The sequence below is a fragment of the Balaenoptera acutorostrata genome, chromosome 10 (assembly GCF_949987535.1).
Source record: "Balaenoptera acutorostrata chromosome 10, mBalAcu1.1, whole genome shotgun sequence".
NCBI classification, from domain to species: domain Eukaryota; kingdom Metazoa; phylum Chordata; class Mammalia; order Artiodactyla; family Balaenopteridae; genus Balaenoptera; species Balaenoptera acutorostrata.
Genome location: NC_080073.1, coordinates 59508951 through 59536026, shown reverse-complemented (window position 1 = coordinate 59536026; position 27076 = coordinate 59508951).

Below are 27076 nucleotides of genomic sequence, written 5' to 3'. Positions count from 1 at the left end.
CTCCAGTAAGTATGGGGTCGTAAGGTATGACTCCGTAGAAGGAGTGCGAAGCAGTTTTGGTTTCTCAGTGCCGCTCAGCCTAGGGCAATGAGGCAGATTTGCATGACATGTAGGATGTAAGAGAACAGATTTCCTGGAGCTGTTGGAGTGCTGAGGAAACCTAGGTCTCCCAAGGAAGAGTGCAGTGTGTTGCCCTACACTCAGCATACACAGAGTGACTGGGAAAGGTTTCCGGGCCTGGATGTTTCTTTGCAGCCTACTGGAGCCTGCTGGAACTCGGTGTTCTTGCAGGGAATAGGGTGCCCACGCCAGGTCCTGGTGACCTGAAAGCTTACTAACGTTAAAAGAAAGCAGACCTAAAGTAGGCCTCAAGAACTCTGCTCCAAGCTTCCGATTCGGCAGGCTATTCAAGGCTTTACCTTGAGGAAAGGACTCACGTCAAGTTTCCTTTTAGCTCTAGAGCGTCTCAGGTGGAGCTCCTACCCAGGCTATGAAAGCACCCTGTTGATATAGAGCACACTCGTTCCCTTCCCAGAGCCCTGCCTACAGTGACTAGAGACCAGTCCTAAAACTGTTATTTAGGGAATTTCAAGGCAGCATGAATGGAGCATTCAAAATGGGAAAGAAAGGCCTGTGCCATCAGTCCCCGTTTCCAGCGAACACGTGGCCTACCTCCTTGTGATTTCTTCCAAGTAAATATACACTCTAGCTACACACTGGTCCCTTCCTTGAATAACGTTTTCTTGGCACGGAGTTCGCCGTGTAGCAAACGGCCTCTCTCAAGGAACGCTCTAGGTAAGCTCTCGGGGCTTAGCTTCTTCTAAAACCCTGCAGTGTAAGAGGAAAAACTGTGGTTTGGTTACAGCCGGAACGCAAGCTGACTTTTCCTGTAAGTATGGGGTCTTAAGGTTTGACTCTGTAGAACGAGTGCGAAGCAGTTTTGGTTTCTCAGTGCCGCTCAGCCTAGGGCAATGAGGCAGATTTGCATGACACCTAGGAGGTAAGAGAACAGATTTCCTGGAGCTGTTGGAGTGTTGAGGAAACCTAGGTCTCCCAAGGAAGAGTGCAGTGTGTTGCCCTACACTCAGCATACACAGAGTGACTGGGAAAGTTTTCCGGGCCTGGATGTTTCTTAGCAGTCTAGTGGAGGCTGCTGGCACTAGGTGTTCTTGCAAGGAAAAGGGTACCCACGCGAGGTCCTCGGTGTCCTGAAAGCTTACTAACCTTAAAAGAAAACAGCTCTAAAGCTAATGCTTCAAGGACTCTGCTCCAAGCTTCCGCTTCGGCAGGCTATTCAGGGCTTTACCTTGAGGAAAGGACTCACGTCAAGTTTCCTTTTAGATCTAGAGCGTCTCAGGAGGAGCTCCCACCCAGGCTATGAAAGCACCCTGTTGATATAGAGAACACTCGTTCCCTTCCCAGAGCCCTGCCTACAGTGACTAGAGACCCGTCCTAAAACTGTTATTTAGGGAATTTCAAGGCAGCATGAATGGAGCATTCAAAATGGGAAAGCAAGGCCTGTGCCATCAGTCCCCGTTTCCAGCGAACACGTGGCCTACCTCCTTGTGATTTCTTCCAAGTAAATATACACTCTAGCTACACACTGGTCCCTTCCTTGAATAACGTTTTCGTGGCACGGACTTCGCCGAGTAGCAAACGGCCTCTCCAAAGGAACGCTCTAGGTAAGCTATCGGGGCTTAGCTTCTTGTAAAACCCTGCAGTGTTAGAGGAAAACTGTGCTTTGTTTACAGCTGGAACGCAAGATGACTTTCTCCAGTAAGTATGGGGTCTTAAGGTATGACTCTGTAGAAGGAGTGCGAAGCAGTTTTGCTTTCTAAGTGCCGCTCAGCCTAGAGCAATGAGGCAGATTTGCATGATATGTAGGATGTAAGAAAACAGATTTCCTGGAGCTGTTGGAGTGCTGAGGATACCTAGGTCTACCAAGGAAAAGTGCAGTGTGTTGCCCTACATTCAGCATACACAGAGTGACTGGGAAAGGTTTCCGGGCCTGGATGTTTCTTAGCAGCCCAGGGGAGCCTGCCGGTACTCGGTGTTCTTGCAGGGAATACGTGCCTTCGCGAGGTCCTGGTGACCTGAAAGCTTACTAACGTTAAAAGAAAGCAGACCTAAAGTTAGGCCTCACGGACTCTGTTCCAAGCTTCCTAGTGGAGCCTGCTGGTACTAGGTGTTCTTGCAGGGAATAGGGTGCCCACGCCAGGTCCTGGTGACCTGAAAGCTTACTAACGTTAAAAGAAAGCAGACCTAAAGTTAGGCCTCACGGACTCTGCTCCAAGCTTCCTAGTGGAGCCTGCTGGTACTAGGTGTTCTTGCAGGGAATAGGGTGCCCACGCCAGGTCCTGGTGACCTGAAAGCTTACTAACGTTAAAAGAAAGCAGACCTAAAGTTAGGCCTCAAGGACTCTGCTCCAAGCTTCCGCTTCGGCAGGCTATTCAAGGCTTTATCTGGAGGAAAGGATTCACGTCAAGTTTCCTTTTAGATCTAGAGCGTCTCAGGAGGAGCTCCCACCCAGGCTATGAAAGCACCCTGTTGATATAGAGAACACTCGTTCCCTTCCCAGAGCCCTGCCTACAGTGACTAGAGACCCGTCCTAAAACTGTTATTTAGGGAATTTCAAGGCAGCATGAATGGAGCATTCAAAATGGGAAAGCAAGGCCTGTGCCATCAGGCCCCGTTTCCAGCGAACACGCGGCCTACCTCCTTGTGATTTCTTCCAAGTAAATAAACACTCTAGCTACACACTGGTCCCTTCCCTGAACAACGTTTTCTTGGCACGGAGTTCGCCGTGTAGCAAACGGCCTCTCTCAAGGAACGCTCTAGGTAAGCTATCGGGGCTTTGCTTCTTGTAAAACCCTGCAGTGTAAGAGGAAGAACTGTGCATTGTTTACAGCAGGAACGCAAGATGACTTTCTCCAGTAAGTATGGGGTCTTAAGGTATGACTCCGTAGAAGGAGTGCGAAGCAGTTTTGGTTTCTCAGTGCCGCTCAGCCTAGGGCAATGAGGCAGATTTGCATGACATGTAGGATGTAAGAGAACAGATTTCCTGGAGCTGTTGGAGTGCTGAGGAAACCTAGGTCTCCCAAGGAAGAGTGCAGTGTGTTGCCCTACACTCAGCATACAGAGAGTGACTGGGAAAGGTTTCCGGGCCTGGATGTTTCTTTGCAGCCTAGTGGAGCCTGCTGGAACTCGGTGTTCTTGCAGGGAATAGGGTGCCCACGCCAGGTCCTGGTGACCTGAAAGCTTACTAACGTTAAAAGAAAGCAGACCTAAAGTAGGCCTCACGGACTCTGCTCCATGCTTCCTAGTGGAGCCTGCTGGTACTAGGTGTTCTTGCAAGGAATAGGGGGCCCACGCGAGGTCCTCGGTGTCCTGAAAGCTTCCTAACCTTAAAAGAAAACAGACCTAAAGCTAATGCTTCAAGGACTCTGCTCCAAGCTTCCGCTTCGGCAGGCTATTCAAGGCTTTACCTTGAGGAAAGGACTCACGTCAAGTTTCCTTTTAGCTCTAGAGCGTCTCAGGTGGAGCTCCTACCCAGGCTATGAAAGCACCCTGTTGATATAGAGCACACTCGTTCCCTTCCCAGAGCCCTGCCTACAGTGACTAGAGACCAGTCCTAAAACTGTTATTTAGGGAATTTCAAGGCAGCATGAATGGAGCATTCAAAATGGGAAAGAAAGGCCTGTGCCATCAGTCCCCGTTTCCAGCGAACAAGCGGCCTACCTCCTTGTGATTTCTTCCAAGTAAATATACACTCTAGCTACACACTGGTCCCTTCCTTGAATAACGTTTTCTTGGCACGGAGTTCGCCGTGTAGCAAACGGCCTCTCCCAAGGAACGCTCTAGGTAAGCTATCGGGGCTTAGCTTCTTCTAAAACCCTGGAGTGTAAGAGAAAGAACTGTGCTTTGGTTACAGCCGGAACACAAGCCGACTTTCTCCAGTAAGTTTGGGGTCTTAAGGTATGACTCTGTAGAAGGAATGCGAAGCAGTTTTGGTTTCTCAGTGCCGCTCAGCCTAGGGCAATGAGGCAGATTTGCATGAAACGTAGGAGAAAGAGAACAGACTTCCTGGAGCTGTTGGAGTGCTGAGGAAACCTAGGTCTCCCAAGGAAGAGTGCAGTGTGTTGCCCTACACTCAGCATACACAGAGTGACTCGGAACGGTTTCCGGGCCTGGATGTTTCTTAGTAGCCTAGGGGAGCCTGCCGGTACTCGGTGTTCTTGCAGGGAATAGGGTGCCCTCGCGAGGTCCTGGTGACCTGAAAGCTTACTAACGCTAAAAGAAAGCAGACCTAAAGTTAGGCCTCACGGACTCTGCTCCAAGCTTCCTAGTGGAGCCTGCTGGTACTAGGTGTTCTTGCAAGGAATAGGGGGCCCACGCGAGGTCCTCGGTGTCCTGAAAGCTTCCTAACCTTAAAAGAAAACAGCTCTAAAGCTAATGCTTCAAGGACTCTGCTCCAAGCTTCCGCTTCGGCAGGCTATTCAGGGCTTTACCTTGAGGAAAGGACTCACGTCAAGTTTCCTTTTAGATCTAGAGCGTCTCAGGAGGAGCTCCCACCCAGGCTATGAAAGCACCCTGTTGATATAGAGAACACTCGTTCCCTTCCCAGAGCCCTGCCTACAGTGACTAGAGACCCGTCCTAAAACTGTTATTTAGGGAATTTCAAGGCAGCATGAATGGAGCATTCAAAATGGGAAAGCAAGGCCTGTGCCATCAGTCCCCGTTTCCAGCGAACACGTGGCCTACCTCCTTGTGATTTCTTCCAAGTAAATATACACTCTAGCTACACACTGGTCCCTTCCTTGAATAACGTTTTCGTGGCACGGACTTCGCAAAGTAGCAAACGGCCTCTCCCAAGGAACGGTCTAGGTAAGCTATCGCGGCTTTGCTTCTTGTAAAACCCTGCAGTGTTAGAGGAAAACTGTGCTTTGTTTACAGCTGGAACGCAAGATGACTTTCTCCAGTAAGTATGGGGTCTTAAGGTAAGACTCTGTAGAAGGAGTGCGAAGCAGTTTTGCTTTCTCAGTGCCGCTCAGCCTAGGGCAATGAGGCAGATTTGCATGAAACGTAGGAGAAAGAGAACAGACTTCCTGGAGCTGTTGGAGTGCTGAGGAAACCTAGGTCTCCCAAGGAAGAGTGCAGTGTGTTGCCCTACACTCAGCATACACAGAGTGACTCGGAACGGTTTCCGGGCCTGGATGTTTCTTAGCAGCCCAGGGGAGCCTGCCGGTACTCCGTGTTCTTGCAGGGAATACGTGCCTTCGCGAGGTCCTGGTGACCTGAAAGCTTACTAACGTTAAAAGAAAGCAGACCTAAAGTTAGGCCTCACGGACTCTGCTCCAAGCTTCCTAGTGGAGCCTGCTGGTACTAGGTGTTCTTGCAGGGAATAGGGTGCCCACGCCAGATCCTGGTGACCTGAAAGCTTACTAACGTTAAAAGAAAGCAGACCTAAAGTAGGCCTCAAGAACTCTGCTCCAAGCTTCCGATTCGGCAGGCTATTCAAGGCTTTACCTTGAGGAAAGGACTCACGTCAAGTTTCCTTTTAGCTCTAGAGCGTTTCAGGTGGAGCTCCTACCCAGGCTATGAAAGCACCCTGTAGATATAGAGAACACTCGTTCCCTTCCCAGAGCCCTGCCTACAGTGACTAGAGACCCGTCCTAAAACTGTTATTTAGGGAATTTCAAGGCAGCATGAATGGAGCATTCAAAATGGGAAAGCAAGGCCTGTGCCATCAGTCCCCGTTTCCAGCGAACACGTGGCCTACCTCCTTGTGATTTCTTCCAAGTAAATATACACTCTAGCTACACACTGGTCCCTTCCTTGAATAACGTTTTCGTGGCACGGACTTCGCCGAGTAGCAAACGGCCTCTCCCAAGGAACGGTCTAGGTAAGCTATCGCGGCTTTGCTTCTTGTAAAACCCTGCAGTGTTAGAGGAAAACTGTGCTTTGTTTACAGCTGGAACGCAAGATGACTTTCTCCAGTAAGTATGGGGTCTTAAGGTATGACTCTGTAGAAGGAGTGCGAAGCAGTTTTGCTTTCTCAGTGCCGGTCAGCCTAGGGCAATGAGGCAGATTTGCATGATATGTAGGATGTAAGAGAACAGATTTCCTGGAGCTGTTGGAGTGCTGAGGATACCTAGGTCTACCAAGGAAAAGTGCAGTGTGTTGCCCTACATTCAGCATACACAGAGTGACTGGGAAAGGTTTCCGGGCCTGGATGTTTCTTAGCAGCCCAGGGGAGCCTGCCGGTACTCGGTGTTCTTGCAGGGAATACGTGCCTTCGCGAGGTCCTGGTGACCTGAAAGCTTACTAACGCTAAAAGAAAGCAGACCTAAAGTTAGGCCTCACGGACTCTGCTCCAAGCTTCCTAGTGGAGCCTGCTGGTACTAGGTGTTCTTGCAGGGAATAGGGTGCCCACGCCAGGTCCTGGTGACCTGAAAGCTTACTAAGGTTAAAAGAAAGCAGACCTAAAGTTAGGCCTCAAGGACTCTGTTCCAAGCTTCCGCTTCGGCAGGCTATTCAAGGCTTTATCTTGAGGAAAGGATTCACGTCAAGTTTCCTTTTAGATCTAGAGCGTCTCAGGAGGAGCTCCCAACCAGGCTATGAAAGCACCCTGTTGATATAGACAACACTCGTTCCCTTCCCAGAGTCCTGCCTACAGTGACTAGAGACCCGTCCTAAAACTGTTATTTAGGGAATTTCAAGGCAGCATGAATGGAGCATTCAAAATGGGAAAGCAAGGCCTGTGCCATCAGGCCCCGTTTCCAGCGAACACGCGGCCTACCTCCTTGTGATTTCTTCCAAGTAAATATACACTCTAGCTACACACTGGTCCCTTCCCTGAACAACGTTTTCTTGGCACGGAGTTCGCCGTGTAGCAAACGGCCTCTCTCAAGGAACGCTCTAGGTAAGCTATCGGGGCTTTGCTTCTTGTAAAACCCTGCAGTGTAAGAGGAAGAACTGTGCATTGTTTACAGCAGGAACGCAAGATGACTTTCTCCAGTAAGTATGGGGTCTTAAGGTATGACTCCGTAGAAGGAGTGCGAAGCAGTTTTGGTTTCTCAGTGCCGCTCAGCCTAGGGCAATGAGGCAGATTTGCATGACATGTAGGATGTAAGAGAACAGATTTCCTGGAGCTGTTGGAGTGCTGAGGAAACCTAGGTCTCCCAAGGAAGAGTGCAGTGTGTTGCCCTACACTCAGCATACAGAGAGTGACTGGGAAAGGTTTCCGGGCCTGGATGTTTCTTTGCAGCCTAGTGGAGCCTGCTGGAACTCGGTGTTCTTGCAGGGAATAGGGTGCCCACGCCAGGTCCTGGTGACCTGAAAGCTTACTAACGTTAAAAGAAAGCAGACCTAAAGTAGGCCTCACGGACTCTGCTCCATGCTTCCTAGTGGAGCCTGCTGGTACTAGGTGTTCTTGCAAGGAATAGGGGGCCCACGCGAGGTCCTCGGTGTCCTGAAAGCTTCCTAACCTTAAAAGAAAACAGACCTAAAGCTAATGCTTCAAGGACTCTGCTCCAAGCTTCCGCTTCGGCAGGCTATTCAAGGCTTTACCTTGAGGAAAGGACTCACGTCAAGTTTCCTTTTAGCTCTAGAGCGTCTCAGGTGGAGCTCCTACCCAGGCTATGAAAGCACCCTGTTGATATAGAGCACACTCGTTCCCTTCCCAGAGCCCTGCCTACAGTGACTAGAGACCAGTCCTAAAACTGTTATTTAGGGAATTTCAAGGCAGCATGAATGGAGCATTCAAAATGGGAAAGAAAGGCCTGTGCCATCAGTCCCCGTTTCCAGCGAACAAGCGGCCTACCTCCTTGTGATTTCTTCCAAGTAAATATACACTCTAGCTACACACTGGTCCCTTCCTTGAATAACGTTTTCTTGGCACGGAGTTCGCCGTGTAGCAAACGGCCTCTCTCAAGGAACGCTCTAGGTAAGCTCTCGGGGCTTAGCTTCTTCTAAAACCCTGCAGTGTAAGAGGAAAAACTGTGGTTTGGTTACAGCCGGAACGCAAGCTGACTTTTCCTGTAAGTATGGGGTCTTAAGGTTTGACTCTGTAGAACGAGTGCGAAGCAGTTTTGGTTTCTCAGTGCCGCTCAGCCTAGGGCAATGAGGCAGATTTGCATGACACCTAGGAGGTAAGAGAACAGATTTCCTGGAGCTGTTGGAGTGTTGAGGAAACCTAGGTCTCCCAAGGAAGAGTGCAGTGTGTTGCCCTACACTCAGCATACACAGAGTGACTGGGAAAGTTTTCCGGGCCTGGATGTTTCTTAGCAGTCTAGTGGAGGCTGCTGGCACTAGGTGTTCTTGCAAGGAAAAGGGTACCCACGCGAGGTCCTCGGTGTCCTGAAAGCTTACTAACCTTAAAAGAAAACAGCTCTAAAGCTAATGCTTCAAGGACTCTGCTCCAAGCTTCCGCTTCGGCAGGCTATTCAGGGCTTTACCTTGAGGAAAGGACTCACGTCAAGTTTCCTTTTAGATCTAGAGCGTCTCAGGAGGAGCTCCCACCCAGGCTATGAAAGCACCCTGTTGATATAGAGAACACTCGTTCCCTTCCCAGAGCCCTGCCTACAGTGACTAGAGACCCGTCCTAAAACTGTTATTTAGGGAATTTCAAGGCAGCATGAATGGAGCATTCAAAATGGGAAAGCAAGGCCTGTGCCATCAGTCCCCGTTTCCAGCGAACACGTGGCCTACCTCCTTGTGATTTCTTCCAAGTAAATATACACTCTAGCTACACACTGGTCCCTTCCTTGAATAACGTTTTCGTGGCACGGACTTCGCCGAGTAGCAAACGGCCTCTCCAAAGGAACGCTCTAGGTAAGCTATCGGGGCTTAGCTTCTTGTAAAACCCTGCAGTGTTAGAGGAAAACTGTGCTTTGTTTACAGCTGGAACGCAAGATGACTTTCTCCAGTAAGTATGGGGTCTTAAGGTATGACTCTGTAGAAGGAGTGCGAAGCAGTTTTGCTTTCTAAGTGCCGCTCAGCCTAGAGCAATGAGGCAGATTTGCATGATATGTAGGATGTAAGAAAACAGATTTCCTGGAGCTGTTGGAGTGCTGAGGATACCTAGGTCTACCAAGGAAAAGTGCAGTGTGTTGCCCTACATTCAGCATACACAGAGTGACTGGGAAAGGTTTCCGGGCCTGGATGTTTCTTAGCAGCCCAGGGGAGCCTGCCGGTACTCGGTGTTCTTGCAGGGAATACGTGCCTTCGCGAGGTCCTGGTGACCTGAAAGCTTACTAACGTTAAAAGAAAGCAGACCTAAAGTTAGGCCTCACGGACTCTGTTCCAAGCTTCCTAGTGGAGCCTGCTGGTACTAGGTGTTCTTGCAGGGAATAGGGTGCCCACGCCAGGTCCTGGTGACCTGAAAGCTTACTAACGTTAAAAGAAAGCAGACCTAAAGTTAGGCCTCACGGACTCTGCTCCAAGCTTCCTAGTGGAGCCTGCTGGTACTAGGTGTTCTTGCAGGGAATAGGGTGCCCACGCCAGGTCCTGGTGACCTGAAAGCTTACTAACGTTAAAAGAAAGCAGACCTAAAGTTAGGCCTCAAGGACTCTGCTCCAAGCTTCCGCTTCGGCAGGCTATTCAAGGCTTTATCTGGAGGAAAGGATTCACGTCAAGTTTCCTTTTAGATCTAGAGCGTCTCAGGAGGAGCTCCCACCCAGGCTATGAAAGCACCCTGTTGATATAGAGAACACTCGTTCCCTTCCCAGAGCCCTGCCTACAGTGACTAGAGACCCGTCCTAAAACTGTTATTTAGGGAATTTCAAGGCAGCATGAATGGAGCATTCAAAATGGGAAAGCAAGGCCTGTGCCATCAGGCCCCGTTTCCAGCGAACACGCGGCCTACCTCCTTGTGATTTCTTCCAAGTAAATAAACACTCTAGCTACACACTGGTCCCTTCCCTGAACAACGTTTTCTTGGCACGGAGTTCGCCGTGTAGCAAACGGCCTCTCTCAAGGAACGCTCTAGGTAAGCTATCGGGGCTTTGCTTCTTGTAAAACCCTGCAGTGTAAGAGGAAGAACTGTGCATTGTTTACAGCAGGAACGCAAGATGACTTTCTCCAGTAAGTATGGGGTCTTAAGGTATGACTCCGTAGAAGGAGTGCGAAGCAGTTTTGGTTTCTCAGTGCCGCTCAGCCTAGGGCAATGAGGCAGATTTGCATGACATGTAGGATGTAAGAGAACAGATTTCCTGGAGCTGTTGGAGTGCTGAGGAAACCTAGGTCTCCCAAGGAAGAGTGCAGTGTGTTGCCCTACACTCAGCATACAGAGAGTGACTGGGAAAGGTTTCCGGGCCTGGATGTTTCTTTGCAGCCTAGTGGAGCCTGCTGGAACTCGGTGTTCTTGCAGGGAATAGGGTGCCCACGCCAGGTCCTGGTGACCTGAAAGCTTACTAACGTTAAAAGAAAGCAGACCTAAAGTAGGCCACACGGACTCTGCTCCATGCTTCCTAGTGGAGCCTGCTGGTACTAGGTGTTCTTGCAAGGAATAGGGGGCCCACGCGAGGTCCTCGGTGTCCTGAAAGCTTCCTAACCTTAAAAGAAAACAGACCTAAAGCTAATGCTTCAAGGACTCTGCTCCAAGCTTCCGCTTCGGCAGGCTATTCAAGGCTTTACCTTGAGGAAAGGACTCACGTCAAGTTTCCTTTTAGCTCTAGAGCGTCTCAGGTGGAGCTCCTACCCAGGCTATGAAAGCACCCTGTTGATATAGAGCACACTCGTTCCCTTCCCAGAGCCCTGCCTACAGTGACTAGAGACCAGTCCTAAAACTGTTATTTAGGGAATTTCAAGGCAGCATGAATGGAGCATTCAAAATGGGAAAGAAAGGCCTGTGCCATCAGTCCCCGTTTCCAGCGAACAAGCGGCCTACCTCCTTGTGATTTCTTCCAAGTAAATATACACTCTAGCTACACACTGGTCCCTTCCTTGAATAACGTTTTCTTGGCACGGAGTTCGCCGTGTAGCAAACGGCCTCTCCCAAGGAACGCTCTAGGTAAGCTATCGGGGCTTAGCTTCTTCTAAAACCCTGCAGTGTAAGAGAAAGAACTGTGCTTTGGTTACAGCCGGAACACAAGCCGACTTTCTCCAGTAAGTTTGGGGTCTTAAGGTATGACTCTGTAGAAGGAATGCGAAGCAGTTTTGGTTTCTCAGTGCCGCTCAGCCTAGGGCAATGAGGCAGATTTGCATGAAACGTAGGAGAAAGAGAACAGACTTCCTGGAGCTGTTGGAGTGCTGAGGAAACCTAGGTCTCCCAAGGAAGAGTGCAGTGTGTTGCCCTACACTCAGCATACACAGAGTGACTCGGAACGGTTTCCGGGCCTGGATGTTTCTTAGCAGCCCAGGGGAGCCTGCCGGTACTCCGTGTTCTTGCAGGGAATACGTGCCTTCGCGAGGTCCTGGTGACCTGAAAGCTTACTAACGTTAAAAGAAAGCAGACCTAAAGTAGGCCTCAAGAACTCTGCTCCAAGCTTCCGATTCGGCAGGCTATTCAAGGCTTTACCTTGAGGAAAGGACTCACGTCAAGTTTCCTTTTAGCTCTAGAGCGTTTCAGGTGGAGCTCCTACCCAGGCTATGAAAGCACCCTGTAGATATAGAGAACACTCGTTCCCTTCCCAGAGCCCTGCCTACAGTGACTAGAGACCCGTCCTAAAACTGTTATTTAGGGAATTTCAAGGCAGCATGAATGGAGCATTCAAAATGGGAAAGCAAGGCCTGTGCCATCAGTCCCCGTTTCCAGCGAACACGTGGCCTACCTCCTTGTGATTTCTTCCAAGTAAATATACACTCTAGCTACACACTGGTCCCTTCCTTGAATAACGTTTTCGTGGCACGGACTTCGCCGAGTAGCAAACGGCCTCTCCCAAGGAACGGTCTAGGTAAGCTATCGCGGCTTTGCTTCTTGTAAAACCCTGCAGTGTTAGAGGAAAACTGTGCTTTGTTTACAGCTGGAACGCAAGATGACTTTCTCCAGTAAGTATGGGGTCTTAAGGTATGACTCTGTAGAAGGAGTGCGAAGCAGTTTTGCTTTCTCAGTGCCGGTCAGCCTAGGGCAATGAGGCAGATTTGCATGATATGTAGGATGTAAGAGAACAGATTTCCTGGAGCTGTTGGAGTGCTGAGGATACCTAGGTCTACCAAGGAAAAGTGCAGTGTGTTGCCCTACATTCAGCATACACAGAGTGACTGGGAAAGGTTTCCGGGCCTGGATGTTTCTTAGCAGCCCAGGGGAGCCTGCCGGTACTCGGTGTTCTTGCAGGGAATACGTGCCTTCGCGAGGTCCTGGTGACCTGAAAGCTTACTAACGCTAAAAGAAAGCAGACCTAAAGTTAGGCCTCACGGACTCTGCTCCAAGCTTCCTAGTGGAGCCTGCTGGTACTAGGTGTTCTTGCAGGGAATAGGGTGCCCACGCCAGGTCCTGGTGACCTGAAAGCTTACTAAGGTTAAAAGAAAGCAGACCTAAAGTTAGGCCTCAAGGACTCTGTTCCAAGCTTCCGCTTCGGCAGGCTATTCAAGGCTTTATCTTGAGGAAAGGATTCACGTCAAGTTTCCTTTTAGATCTAGAGCGTCTCAGGAGGAGCTCCCAACCAGGCTATGAAAGCACCCTGTTGATATAGACAACACTCGTTCCCTTCCCAGAGTCCTGCCTACAGTGACTAGAGACCCGTCCTAAAACTGTTATTTAGGGAATTTCAAGGCAGCATGAATGGAGCATTCAAAATGGGAAAGCAAGGCCTGTGCCATCAGGCCCCGTTTCCAGCGAACACGCGGCCTACCTCCTTGTGATTTCTTCCAAGTAAATATACACTCTAGCTACACACTGGTCCCTTCCCTGAACAACGTTTTCTTGGCACGGAGTTCGCCGTGTAGCAAACGGCCTCTCTCAAGGAACGCTCTAGGTAAGCTATCGGGGCTTTGCTTCTTGTAAAACCCTGCAGTGTAAGAGGAAGAACTGTGCATTGTTTACAGCAGGAACGCAAGATGACTTTCTCCAGTAAGTATGGGGTCTTAAGGTATGACTCCGTAGAAGGAGTGCGAAGCAGTTTTGGTTTCTCAGTGCCGCTCAGCCTAGGGCAATGAGGCAGATTTGCATGACATGTAGGATGTAAGAGAACAGATTTCCTGGAGCTGTTGGAGTGCTGAGGAAACCTAGGTCTCCCAAGGAAGAGTGCAGTGTGTTGCCCTACACTCAGCATACAGAGAGTGACTGGGAAAGGTTTCCGGGCCTGGATGTTTCTTTGCAGCCTAGTGGAGCCTGCTGGAACTCGGTGTTCTTGCAGGGAATAGGGTGCCCACGCCAGGTCCTGGTGACCTGAAAGCTTACTAACGTTAAAAGAAAGCACACCTAAAGTAGGCCTCACGGACTCTGCTCCATGCTTCCTAGTGGAGCCTGCTGGTACTAGGTGTTCTTGCAAGGAATAGGGGGCCCACGCGAGGTCCTCGGTGTCCTGAAAGCTTCCTAACCTTAAAAGAAAACAGACCTAAAGCTAATGCTTCAAGGACTCTGCTCCAAGCTTCCGCTTCGGCAGGCTATTCAAGGCTTTACCTTGAGGAAAGGACTCACGTCAAGTTTCCTTTTAGCTCTAGAGCGTCTCAGGTGGAGCTCCTACCCAGGCTATGAAAGCACCCTGTTGATATAGAGCACACTCGTTCCCTTCCCAGAGCCCTGCCTACAGTGACTAGAGACCAGTCCTAAAACTGTTATTTAGGGAATTTCAAGGCAGCATGAATGGAGCATTCAAAATGGGAAAGAAAGGCCTGTGCCATCAGTCCCCGTTTCCAGCGAACAAGCGGCCTACCTCCTTGTGATTTCTTCCAAGTAAATATACACTCTAGCTACACACTGGTCCCTTCCTTGAATAACGTTTTCTTGGCACGGAGTTCGCCGTGTAGCAAACGGCCTCTCCCAAGGAACGCTCTAGGTAAGCTATCGGGGCTTAGCTTCTTCTAAAACCCTGCAGTGTAAGAGAAAGAACTGTGCTTTGGTTACAGCCGGAACACAAGCCGACTTTCTCCAGTAAGTTTGGGGTCTTAAGGTATGACTCTGTAGAAGGAATGCGAAGCAGTTTTGGTTTCTCAGTGCCGCTCAGCCTAGGGCAATGAGGCAGATTTGCATGAAACGTAGGAGAAAGAGAACAGACTTCCTGGAGCTGTTGGAGTGCTGAGGAAACCTAGGTCTCCCAAGGAAGAGTGCAGTGTGTTGCCCTACACTCAGCATACACAGAGTGACTCGGAACGGTTTCCGGGCCTGGATGTTTCTTAGCAGCCTAGGGGAGCCTGCCGGTACTCGGTGTTCTTGCAGGGAATAGGGTGCCCTCGCGAGGTCCTGGTGACCTGAAAGCTTACTAACGCTAAAAGAAAGCAGACCTAAAGTTAGGCCTCACGGACTCTGCTCCAAGCTTCCTAGTGGAGCCTGCTGGTACTAGGTGTTCTTGCAAGGAATAGGGGGCCCACGCGAGGTCCTCGGTGTCCTGAAAGCTTCCTAACCTTAAAAGAAAACAGACCTAAAGCTAATGCTTCAAGGACTCTGCTCCAAGCTTCCGCTTCGGCAGGCTATTCAAGGCTTTACCTTGAGGAAAGGACTCACGTCAAGTTTCCTTTTAGATCTAGAGCGTCTCAGGAGGAGCTCCCACCCAGGCTATGAAAGCACCCTGTTGATATAGAGAACACTCGTTCCCTTCCCAGAGCCCTGCCTACAGTGACTAGAGACCCGTCCTAAAACTGTTATTTAGGGAATTTCAAGGCAGCATGAATGGAGCATTCAAAATGGGAAAGCAAGGCCTGTGCCATCAGTCCCCGTTTCCAGCGAACACGTGGCCTACCTCCTTGTGATTTCTTCCAAGTAAATATACACTCTAGCTACACACTGGTCCCTTCCTTGAATAACGTTTTCGTGGCACGGACTTCGCAAAGTAGCAAACGGCCTCTCCCAAGGAACGGTCTAGGTAAGCTATCGCGGCTTTGCTTCTTGTAAAACCCTGCAGTGTTAGAGGAAAACTGTGCTTTGTTTACAGCTGGAACGCAAGATGACTTTCTCCAGTAAGTATGGGGTCTTAAGGTAAGACTCTGTAGAAGGAGTGCGAAGCAGTTTTGCTTTCTCAGTGCCGCTCAGCCTAGGGCAATGAGGCAGATTTGCATGAAACGTAGGAGAAAGAGAACAGACTTCCTGGAGCTGTTGGAGTGCTGAGGAAACCTAGGTCTCCCAAGGAAGAGTGCAGTGTGTTGCCCTACACTCAGCATACACAGAGTGACTCGGAACGGTTTCCGGGCCTGGATGTTTCTTAGCAGCCCAGGGGAGCCTGCCGGTACTCCGTGTTCTTGCAGGGAATACGTGCCTTCGCGAGGTCCTGGTGACCTGAAAGCTTACTAACGTTAAAAGAAAGCAGACCTAAAGTTAGGCCTCACGGACTCTGCTCCAAGCTTCCTAGTGGAGCCTGCTGGTACTAGGTGTTCTTGCAGGGAATAGGGTGCCCACGCCAGATCCTGGTGACCTGAAAGCTTACTAACGTTAAAAGAAAGCAGACCTAAAGTAGGCCTCAAGAACTCTGCTCCAAGCTTCCGATTCGGCAGGCTATTCAAGGCTTTACCTTGAGGAAAGGACTCACGTCAAGTTTCCTTTTAGCTCTAGAGCGTTTCAGGTGGAGCTCCTACCCAGGCTATGAAAGCACCCTGTAGATATAGAGAACACTCGTTCCCTTCCCAGAGCCCTGCCTACAGTGACTAGAGACCCGTCCTAAAACTGTTATTTAGGGAATTTCAAGGCAGCATGAATGGAGCATTCAAAATGGGAAAGCAAGGCCTGTGCCATCAGTCCCCGTTTCCAGCGAACACGTGGCCTACCTCCTTGTGATTTCTTCCAAGTAAATATACACTCTAGCTACACACTGGTCCCTTCCTTGAATAACGTTTTCGTGGCACGGACTTCGCCGAGTAGCAAACGGCCTCTCCCAAGGAACGGTCTAGGTAAGCTATCGCGGCTTTGCTTCTTGTAAAACCCTGCAGTGTTAGAGGAAAACTGTGCTTTGTTTACAGCTGGAACGCAAGATGACTTTCTCCAGTAAGTATGGGGTCTTAAGGTAAGACTCTGTAGAAGGAGTGCGAAGCAGTTTTGCTTTCTCAGTGCCGGTCAGCCTAGGGCAATGAGGCAGATTTGCATGATATGTAGGATGTAAGAGAACACATTTCCTGGAGCTGTTGGAGTGCTGAGGATACCTAGGTCTACCAAGGAAAAGTGCAGTGTGTTGCCCTACATTCAGCATACACAGAGTGACTGGGAAAGGTTTCCGGGCCTGGATGTTTCTTAGCAGCCCAGGGGAGCCTGCCGGTACTCGGTGTTCTTGCAGGGAATACGTGCCTTCGCGAGGTCCTGGTGACCTGAAAGCTTACTAACGCTAAAAGAAAGCAGACCTAAAGTTAGGCCTCACGGACTCTGCTCCAAGCTTCCTAGTGGAGCCTGCTGGTACTAGGTGTTCTTGCAGGGAATAGGGTGCCCACGCCAGGTCCTGGTGACCTGAAAGCTTACTAAGGTTAAAAGAAAGCAGACCTAAAGTTAGGCCTCAAGGACTCTGTTCCAAGCTTCCGCTTCGGCAGGCTATTCAAGGCTTTATCTTGAGGAAAGGATTCACGTCAAGTTTCCTTTTAGATCTAGAGCGTCTCAGGAGGAGCTCCCAACCAGGCTATGAAAGCACCCTGTTGATATAGACAACACTCGTTCCCTTCCCAGAGTCCTGCCTACAGTGACTAGAGACCCGTCCTAAAACTGTTATTTAGGGAATTTCAAGGCAGCATGAATGGAGCATTCAAAATGGGAAAGCAAGGCCTGTGCCATCAGGCCCCGTTTCCAGCGAACACGCGGCCTACCTCCTTGTGATTTCTTCCAAGTAAATATACACTCTAGCTACACACTGGTCCCTTCCCTGAACAACGTTTTCTTGGCACGGAGTTCGCCGTGTAGCAAACGGCCTCTCTCAAGGAACGCTCTAGGTAAGCTATCGGGGCTTTGCTTCTTGTAAAACCCTGCAGTGTAAGAGGAAGAACTGTGCATTGTTTACAGCAGGAACGCAAGATGACTTTCTCCAGTAAGTATGGGGTCTTAAGGTATGACTCCGTAGAAGGAGTGCGAAGCAGTTTTGGTTTCTCAGTGCCGCTCAGCCTAGGGCAATGAGGCAGATTTGCATGACATGTAGGATGTAAGAGAACAGATTTCCTGGAGCTGTTGGAGTGCTGAGGAAACCTAGGTCTCCCAAGGAAGAGTGCAGTGTGTTGCCCTACACTCAGCATACACAGAGTGACTGGGAAAGGTTTCCGGGCCTGGATGTTTCTTTGCAGCCTAGTGGAGCCTGCTGGAACTCGGTGTTCTTGCAGGGAATAGGGTGCCCTCGCGAGGTCCTGGTGACCTGAAAGCTTACTAACGTTAAAAGAAAGCAGACCTAAAGTAGGCCTCAAGAACTCTGCTCCAAGCTTCCGATTCGGCAGGCTATTCAAGGCTTTACCTTGAGGAAAGGACTCACGTCAAGTTTCCTTTTAGCTCTAGAGCGTCTCAGGTGGAGCTCCTACCCAGGCTATGAAAGCACCCTGTTGATATAGACAACACTCGTTCCCTTCCCAGAGCCCTGCCTACAGTGACTAGAGACCCGTCCTAAAACTGTTATTTAGGGAATTTCAAGGCAGCATGAATGGAGCATTCAAAATGGGAAAGCAAGGCCTGTGCCATCAGTCCCCGTTTCCAGCGAACACGTGGCCTACCTCCTTGTGATTTCTTCCAAGTAAATATACACTCTAGCTACACACTGGTCCCTTCCTTGAATAACGTTTTCGTGGCACGGACTTCGCCGAGTAGCAAACGGCCTCTCCAAAGGAACGCTCTAGGTAAGCTATCGGGGCTTTGCTTCTTGTAAAACCCTGCAGTGTTAGAGGAACACGGTGCTTTGTTTACAGCTGGAACGCAAGATGACTTTCTCCAGTAAGTATGGGGTCTTAAGGTATGACTCTGTAGAAGGAGTGCGAAGCAGTTTTGCTTTCTCAGTGCCGCTCAGCCTAGGGCAATGAGGCAGATTTGCATGATATGTAGGATGTAAGAGAACAGATTTCCTGGAGCTGTTGGAGTGCTGAGGATACCTAGGTCTACCAAGGAAAAGTGCAGTGTGTTGCCCTACATTCAGCATACAGGGAGTGACTGGGAAAGGTTTCCGGGCCTGGATGTTTCTTAGCAGCCCAGGGGAGCCTGCCGGTACTCGGTGTTCTTGCAGGGAATATGTGCCTTCGCGAGGTCCTGGTGACCTGAAAGCTTACTAACGTTAAAAGAAAGCAGACCTAAAGTTAGGCCTCACGGACTCTGCTCCAAGCTTCCTAGTGGAGCCTGCTGGTACTAGGTGTTCTTGCAGGGAATAGGGTGCCCACGCCAGGTCCTGGTGACCTGAAAGCTTACTAACGTTAAAAGAAAGCAGACCTAAAGTTAGGCCTCAAGGACTCTGCTCCAAGCTTCCGCTTCGGCAGGCTATTCAAGGCTTTATCTTGAGGAAAGGATTCACGTCAAGTTTCCTTTTAGATCTAGAGCGTCTCAGGAGGAGCTCCCAACCAGGCTATGAAAGCACCCTGTTGATATAGAGAACACTCGTTCCCTTCCCAGAGCCCTGCCTACAGTGACTAGAGACCCGTCCTAAAACTGTTATTTAGGGAATTTCAAGGCAGCATGAATGGAGCATTCAAAATGGGAAAGCAAGGCCTGTGCCATCAGGCCCCGTTTCCAGCGAACACGCGGCCTACCTCCTTGTGATTTCTTCCAAGTAAATATACACTCTAGCTACACACTGGTCCCTTCCCTGAACAACGTTTTCTTGGCACGGAGTTCGCCGTGTAGCAAACGGCCTCTCTCAAGGAACGCTCTAGGTAAGCTATCGGGGCTTTGCTTCTTGTAAAACCCTACAGTGTAAGAGGAAGAACTGTGCATTGTTTACAGCAGGAACGCAAGATGACTTTCTCCAGTAAGTATGGGGTCTTAAGGTATGACTCCGTAGAAGGAGTGCGAAGCAGTTTTGGTTTCTCAGTGCCGCTCAGCCTAGGGCAATGAGGCAGATTTGCATGACATGTAGGATGTAAGAGAACAGATTTCCTGGAGCTGTTGGAGTGCTGAGGAAACCTAGGTCTCCCAAGGAAGAGTGCAGTGTGTTGCCCTACACTCAGCATACACAGAGTGACTGGGAAAGGTTTCCGGGCCTGGATGTTTCTTTGCAGCCTAGTGGAGCCTGCTGGAACTCGGTGTTCTTGCAGGGAATAGGGTGCCCACGCCAGGTCCTGGTGACCTGAAAGCTTACTAACGTTAAAAGAAAGCAGACCTAAAGTAGGCCTCAAGAACTCTGCTCCAAGCTTCCGCTTCGGCAGGCTATTCAAGGCTTTACCTTGAGGAAAGGACTCACGTCAAGTTTCCTTTTAGCTCTAGAGCGTGTCAGGTGGAGCTCCTACCCAGGCTATGAAAGCACCCTGTTGATATAGACAACACTCGTTCCCTTCCCAGAGCCCTGCCTACAGTGACTAGAGACCCGTCCTAAAACTGTTATTTAGGGAATTTCAAGGCAGCATGAATGGAGCATTTAAAATGGGAAAGCAAGGCCTGTGCCATCAGGCCCCGTTTCCAGCGAACACGCGGCCTACCTCCTTGTGATTTCTTCCAAGTAAATATACACTCTAGCTACACACTGGTCCCTTCCCTGAATAACGTTTTCTTGGCACGGAGTTCGCCGTGTAGCAAACGGCCTCTCCCAAGGAACGCTCTAGGTAAGCTATCGGGGCTTAGCTTCTTCTAAAACCCTGCAGTGTAAGAGGAAGAACTGTGCTTTGGTTACAGCCGGAACGCAAGCTGACTTTCTCCTGTAAGTATGGGGTCTTAAGGTAAGACTCTGTAGAAGGAGTGCGAAGCAGTTTTGGTTTCTCAGTACCGCTCAGCCTAGGACAATGAGGCAGATTTGAATGACATGTAGGATGTAAGAGAACAGATTTCCTGCAGCTGTTGGAGTGCTGAGGAAACCTAGGTCTCCCAAGGAAGAGTGCAGTGTGTTGCCCTACACTCAGCATACACAGAGTGACTTGGAAAGGTTTCCGGGCCTGGATGTTTCTTTGCAGCCTAGTGGAGCCTGCTGGAACTCGGTGTTCTTGCAGGGAATAGGGTGCCCACGCCAGGTCCTGGTGACCTGAAAGCTTACTAACGTTAAAAGAAAGCAGACCTAAAGTAGGCCTCACGGACTCTGCTCCATGCTTCCTAGTGGAGCCTGCTGGTACTAGGTGTTCTTGCAAGGAATAGGGGGCCCACGCGAGGTCCTCGGTGTCCTGAAAGCTTCCTAACCTTAAAAGAAAACAGACCTAAAGCTAATGCTTCAAGGACTCTGCTCCAAGCTTCCGCTTCGGCAGGCTATTCAAGGCTTTACCTTGAGGAAAGGACTCACGTCAAGTTTCCTTTTAGCTCTAGAGCGTCTCAGGTGGAGCTCCTACCCAGGCTATGAAAGCACCCTGTTGATATAGAGCACACTCGTTCCCTTCCCAGAGCCCTGCCTACAGTGACTAGAGACCAGTCCTAAAACTGTTATTTAGGGAATTTCAAGGTAGCATGAATGGAGCATTCAAAATGGGAAAGAAAGGCCTGTGCCATCAGTCCCCGTTTCCAGCGAACAAGCGGCCTACCTCCTTGTGATTTCTTCCAAGTAAATATACACTCTAGCTACACACTGGTCCCTTCCTTGAATAACGTTTTCTTGGCACGGAGTTCGCCGTGTAGCAAACGGCCTCTCCCAAGGAACGCTCTAGGTAAGCTATCGGGGCTTAGCTTCTTCTAAAACCCTGCAGTGTAAGAGAAAGAACTGTGCTTTGGTTACAGCCGGAACACAAGCCGACTTTCTCCAGTAAGTTTGGGGTCTTAAGGTATGACTCTGTAGAAGGAATGCGAAGCAGTTTTGGTTTCTCAGTGCCGCTCAGCCTAGGGCAATGAGGCAGATTTGCATGAAACGTAGGAGAAAGAGAACAGACTTCCTGGAGCTGTTGGAGTGCTGAGGAAACCTAGGTCTCCCAAGGAAGAGTGCAGTGTGTTGCCCTACACTCAGCATACACAGAGTGACTCGGAACGGTTTCCGGGCCTGGATGTTTCTTAGCAGCCTAGGGGAGCCTGCCGGTACTCGGTGTTCTTGCAGGGAATAGGGTGCCCTCGCGAGGTCCTGGTGACCTGAAAGCTTACTAACGCTAAAAGAAAGCAGACCTAAAGTTAGGCCTCACGGACTCTGCTCCAAGCTTCCTAGTGGAGCCTGCTGGTACTAGGTGTTCTTGCAAGGAATAGGGGGCCCACGCGAGGTCCTCGGTGTCCTGAAAGCTTCCTAACCTTAAAAGAAAACAGACCTAAAGCTAATGCTTCAAGGACTCTGCTCCAAGCTTCCGCTTCGGCAGGCTATTCAAGGCTTTACCTTGAGGAAAGGACTCACGTCAAGTTTCCTTTTAGATCTAGAGCGTCTCAGGAGGAGCTCCCACCCAGGCTATGAAAGCACCCTGTTGATATAGAGAACACTCGTTCCCTTCCCAGAGCCCTGCCTACAGTGACTAGAGACCCGTCCTAAAACTGTTATTTAGGGAATTTCAAGGCAGCATGAATGGAGCATTCAAAATGGGAAAGCAAGGCCTGTGCCATCAGTCCCCGTTTCCAGCGAACACGTGGCCTACCTCCTTGTGATTTCTTCCAAGTAAATATACACTCTAGCTACACACTGGTCCCTTCCTTGAATAACGTTTTCGTGGCACGGACTTCGCAAAGTAGCAAACGGCCTCTCCCAAGGAACGGTCTAGGTAAGCTATCGCGGCTTTCCTTCTTGTAAAACCCTGCAGGGTTAGAGGAAAACTGTGCTTTCTTTACAGCTGGAACGCAAGATGACTTTCTCCAGTAAGTATGGGGTCTTAAGGTAAGACTCTGTAGAAGGAGTGCGAAGCAGTTTTGCTTTCTCAGTGCCGCTCAGCCTAGGGCAATGAGGCAGATTTGCATGAAACGTAGGAGAAAGAGAACAGACTTCCTGGAGCTGTTGGAGTGCTGAGGAAACCTAGGTCTCCCAAGGAAGAGTGCAGTGTGTTGCCCTACACTCAGCATACACAGAGTGACTCGGAACGGTTTCCGGGCCTGGATGTTTCTTAGCAGCCCAGGGGAGCCTGCCGGTACTCCGTGTTCTTGCAGGGAATACGTGCCTTCGCGAGGTCCTGGTGACCTGAAAGCTTACTAACGTTAAAAGAAAGCAGACCTAAAGTTAGGCCTCACGGACTCTGCTCCAAGCTTCCTAGTGGAGCCTGCTGGTACTAGGTGTTCTTGCAGGGAATAGGGTGCCCACGCCAGATCCTGGTGACCTGAAAGCTTACTAACGTTAAAAGAAAGCAGACCTAAAGTAGGCCTCAAGAACTCTGCTCCAAGCTTCCGATTCGGCAGGCTATTCAAGGCTTTACCTTGAGGAAAGGACTCACGTCAAGTTTCCTTTTAGCTCTAGAGCGTTTCAGGTGGAGCTCCTACCCAGGCTATGAAAGCACCCTGTAGATATAGAGAACACTCGTTCCCTTCCCAGAGCCCTGCCTACAGTGACTAGAGACCCGTCCTAAAACTGTTATTTAGGGAATTTCAAGGCAGCATGAATGGAGCATTCAAAATGGGAAAGCAAGGCCTGTGCCATCAGTCCCCGTTTCCAGCGAACACGTGGCCTACCTCCTTGTGATTTCTTCCAAGTAAATATACACTCTAGCTACACACTGGTCCCTTCCTTGAATAACGTTTTCGTGGCACGGACTTCGCCGAGTAGCAAACGGCCTCTCCCAAGGAACGGTCTAGGTAAGCTATCGCGGCTTTGCTTCTTGTAAAACCCTGCAGTGTTAGAGGAAAACTGTGCTTTGTTTACAGCTGGAACGCAAGATGACTTTCTCCAGTAAGTATGGGGTCTTAAGGTAAGACTCTGTAGAAGGAGTGCGAAGCAGTTTTGCTTTCTCAGTGCCGGTCAGCCTAGGGCAATGAGGCAGATTTGCATGATATGTAGGATGTAAGAGAACACATTTCCTGGAGCTGTTGGAGTGCTGAGGATACCTAGGTCTACCAAGGAAAAGTGCAGTGTGTTGCCCTACATTCAGCATACACAGAGTGACTGGGAAAGGTTTCCGGGCCTGGATGTTTCTTAGCAGCCCAGGGGAGCCTGCCGGTACTCGGTGTTCTTGCAGGGAATACGTGCCTTCGCGAGGTCCTGGTGACCTGAAAGCTTACTAACGCTAAAAGAAAGCAGACCTAAAGTTAGGCCTCACGGACTCTGCTCCAAGCTTCCTAGTGGAGCCTGCTGGTACTAGGTGTTCTTGCAGGGAATAGGGTGCCCACGCCAGGTCCTGGTGACCTGAAAGCTTACTAAGGTTAAAAGAAAGCAGACCTAAAGTTAGGCCTCAAGGACTCTGTTCCAAGCTTCCGCTTCGGCAGGCTATTCAAGGCTTTATCTTGAGGAAAGGATTCACGTCAAGTTTCCTTTTAGATCTAGAGCGTCTCAGGAGGAGCTCCCAACCAGGCTATGAAAGCACCCTGTTGATATAGACAACACTCGTTCCCTTCCCAGAGTCCTGCCTACAGTGACTAGAGACCCGTCCTAAAACTGTTATTTAGGGAATTTCAAGGCAGCATGAATGGAGCATTCAAAATGGGAAAGCAAGGCCTGTGCCATCAGGCCCCGTTTCCAGCGAACACGCGGCCTACCTCCTTGTGATTTCTTCCAAGTAAATATACACTCTAGCTACACACTGGTCCCTTCCCTGAACAACGTTTTCTTGGCACGGAGTTCGCCGTGTAGCAAACGGCCTCTCTCAAGGAACGCTCTAGGTAAGCTATCGGGGCTTTGCTTCTTGTAAAACCCTACAGTGTAAGAGGAAGAACTGTGCATTGTTTACAGCAGGAACGCAAGATGACTTTCTCCAGTAAGTATGGGGTCTTAAGGTATGACTCCGTAGAAGGAGTGCGAAGCAGTTTTGGTTTCTCAGTGCCGCTCAGCCTAGGGCAATGAGGCAGATTTGCATGACATGTAGGATGTAAGAGAACAGATTTCCTGGAGCTGTTGGAGTGCTGAGGAAACCTAGGTCTCCCAAGGAAGAGTGCAGTGTGTTGCCCTACACTCAGCATACACAGAGTGACTGGGAAAGGTTTCCGGGCCTGGATGTTTCTTTGCAGCCTAGTGGAGCCTGCTGGAACTCGGTGTTCTTGCAGGGAATAGGGTGCCCACGCCAGGTCCTGGTGACCTGAAAGCTTACTAACGTTAAAAGAAAGCAGACCTAAAGTAGGCCTCAAGAACTCTGCTCCAAGCTTCCGCTTCGGCAGGCTATTCAAGGCTTTACCTTGAGGAAAGGACTCACGTCAAGTTTCCTTTTAGCTCTAGAGCGTGTCAGGTGGAGCTCCTACCCAGGCTATGAAAGCACCCTGTTGATATAGACAACACTCGTTCCCTTCCCAGAGCCCTGCCTACAGTGACTAGAGACCCGTCCTAAAACTGTTATTTAGGGAATTTCAAGGCAGCATGAATGGAGCATTTAAAATGGGAAAGCAAGGCCTGTGCCATCAGGCCCCGTTTCCAGCGAACACGCGGCCTACCTCCTTGTGATTTCTTCCAAGTAAATATACACTCTAGCTACACACTGGTCCCTTCCCTGAATAACGTTTTCTTGGCACGGAGTTCGCCGTGTAGCAAACGGCCTCTCCCAAGGAACGCTCTAGGTAAGCTATCGGGGCTTAGCTTCTTCTAAAACCCTGCAGTGTAAGAGGAAGAACTGTGCTTTGGTTACAGCCGGAACGCAAGCTGACTTTCTCCTGTAAGTATGGGGTCTTAAGGTAAGACTCTGTAGAAGGAGTGCGAAGCAGTTTTGGTTTCTCAGTACCGCTCAGCCTAGGACAATGAGGCAGATTTGAATGACATGTAGGATGTAAGAGAACAGATTTCCTGCAGCTGTTGGAGTGCTGAGGAAACCTAGGTCTCCCAAGGAAGAGTGCAGTGTGTTGCCCTACACTCAGCATACACAGAGTGACTTGGAAAGGTTTCCGGGCCTGGATGTTTCTTTGCAGCCTAGTGGAGCCTGCTGGAACTCGGTGTTCTTGCAGGGAATAGGGTGCCCACGCCAGGTCCTGGTGACCTGAAAGCTTACTAACGTTAAAAGAAAGCAGACCTAAAGTAGGCCTCACGGACTCTGCTCCATGCTTCCTAGTGGAGCCTGCTGGTACTAGGTGTTCTTGCAAGGAATAGGGGGCCCACGCGAGGTCCTCGGTGTCCTGAAAGCTTCCTAACCTTAAAAGAAAACAGACCTAAAGCTAATGCTTCAAGGACTCTGCTCCAAGCTTCCGCTTCGGCAGGCTATTCAAGGCTTTACCTTGAGGAAAGGACTCACGTCAAGTTTCCTTTTAGCTCTAGAGCGTCTCAGGTGGAGCTCCTACCCAGGCTATGAAAGCACCCTGTTGATATAGAGCACACTCGTTCCCTTCCCAGAGCCCTGCCTACAGTGACTAGAGACCAGTCCTAAAACTGTTATTTAGGGAATTTCAAGGTAGCATGAATGGAGCATTCAAAATGGGAAAGAAAGGCCTGTGCCATCAGTCCCCGTTTCCAGCGAACAAGCGGCCTACCTCCTTGTGATTTCTTCCAAGTAAATATACACTCTAGCTACACACTGGTCCCTTCCTTGAATAACGTTTTCTTGGCACGGAGTTCGCCGTGTAGCAAACGGCCTCTCCCAAGGAACGCTCTAGGTAAGCTATCGGGGCTTAGCTTCTTCTAAAACCCTGCAGTGTAAGAGAAAGAACTGTGCTTTGGTTACAGCCGGAACACAAGCCGACTTTCTCCAGTAAGTTTGGGGTCTTAAGGTATGACTCTGTAGAAGGAATGCGAAGCAGTTTTGGTTTCTCAGTGCCGCTCAGCCTAGGGCAATGAGGCAGATTTGCATGAAACGTAGGAGAAAGAGAACAGACTTCCTGGAGCTGTTGGAGTGCTGAGGAAACCTAGGTCTCCCAAGGAAGAGTGCAGTGTGTTGCCCTACATTCAGCATACACAGAGTGACTCGGAACGGTTTCCGGGCCTGGATGTTTCTTAGCAGCCTAGGGGAGCCTGCCGGTACTCGGTGTTCTTGCAGGGAATAGGGTGCCCTCGCGAGGTCCTGGTGACCTGAAAGCTTACTAACGCTAAAAGAAAGCAGACCTAAAGTTAGGCCTCACGGACTCTGCTCCAAGCTTCCTAGTGGAGCCTGCTGGTACTAGGTGTTCTTGCAAGGAATAGGGGGCCCACGCGAGGTCCTCGGTGTCCTGAAAGCTTCCTAACCTTAAAAGAAAACAGCTCTAAAGCTAATGCTTCAAGGACTCTGCTCCAAGCTTCCGCTTCGGCAGGCTATTCAGGGCTTTACCTTGAGGAAAGGACTCACGTCAAGTTTCCTTTTAGATCTAGAGCGTCTCAGGAGGAGCTCCCACCCAGGCTATGAAAGCACCCTGTTGATATAGAGAACACTCGTTCCCTTCCCAGAGCCCTGCCTACAGTGACTAGAGACCCGTCCTAAAACTGTTATTTAGGGAATTTCAAGGCAGCATGAATGGAGCATTCAAAATGGGAAAGCAAGGCCTGTGCCATCAGTCCCCGTTTCCAGCGAACACGTGGCCTACCTCCTTGTGATTTCTTCCAAGTAAATATACACTCTAGCTACACACTGGTCCCTTCCTTGAATAACGTTTTCGTGGCACGGACTTCGCAAAGTAGCAAACGGCCTCTCCCAAGGAACGGTCTAGGTAAGCTATCGCGGCTTTGCTTCTTGTAAAACCCTGCAGTGTTAGAGGAAAACTGTGCTTTGTTTACAGCTGGAACGCAAGATGACTTTCTCCAGTAAGTATGGGGTCTTAAGGTAAGACTCTGTAGAAGGAGTGCGAAGCAGTTTTGCTTTCTCAGTGCCGCTCAGCCTAGGGCAATGAGGCAGATTTGCATGAAACGTAGGAGAAAGAGAACAGACTTCCTGGAGCTGTTGGAGTGCTGAGGAAACCTAGGTCTCCCAAGGAAGAGTGCAG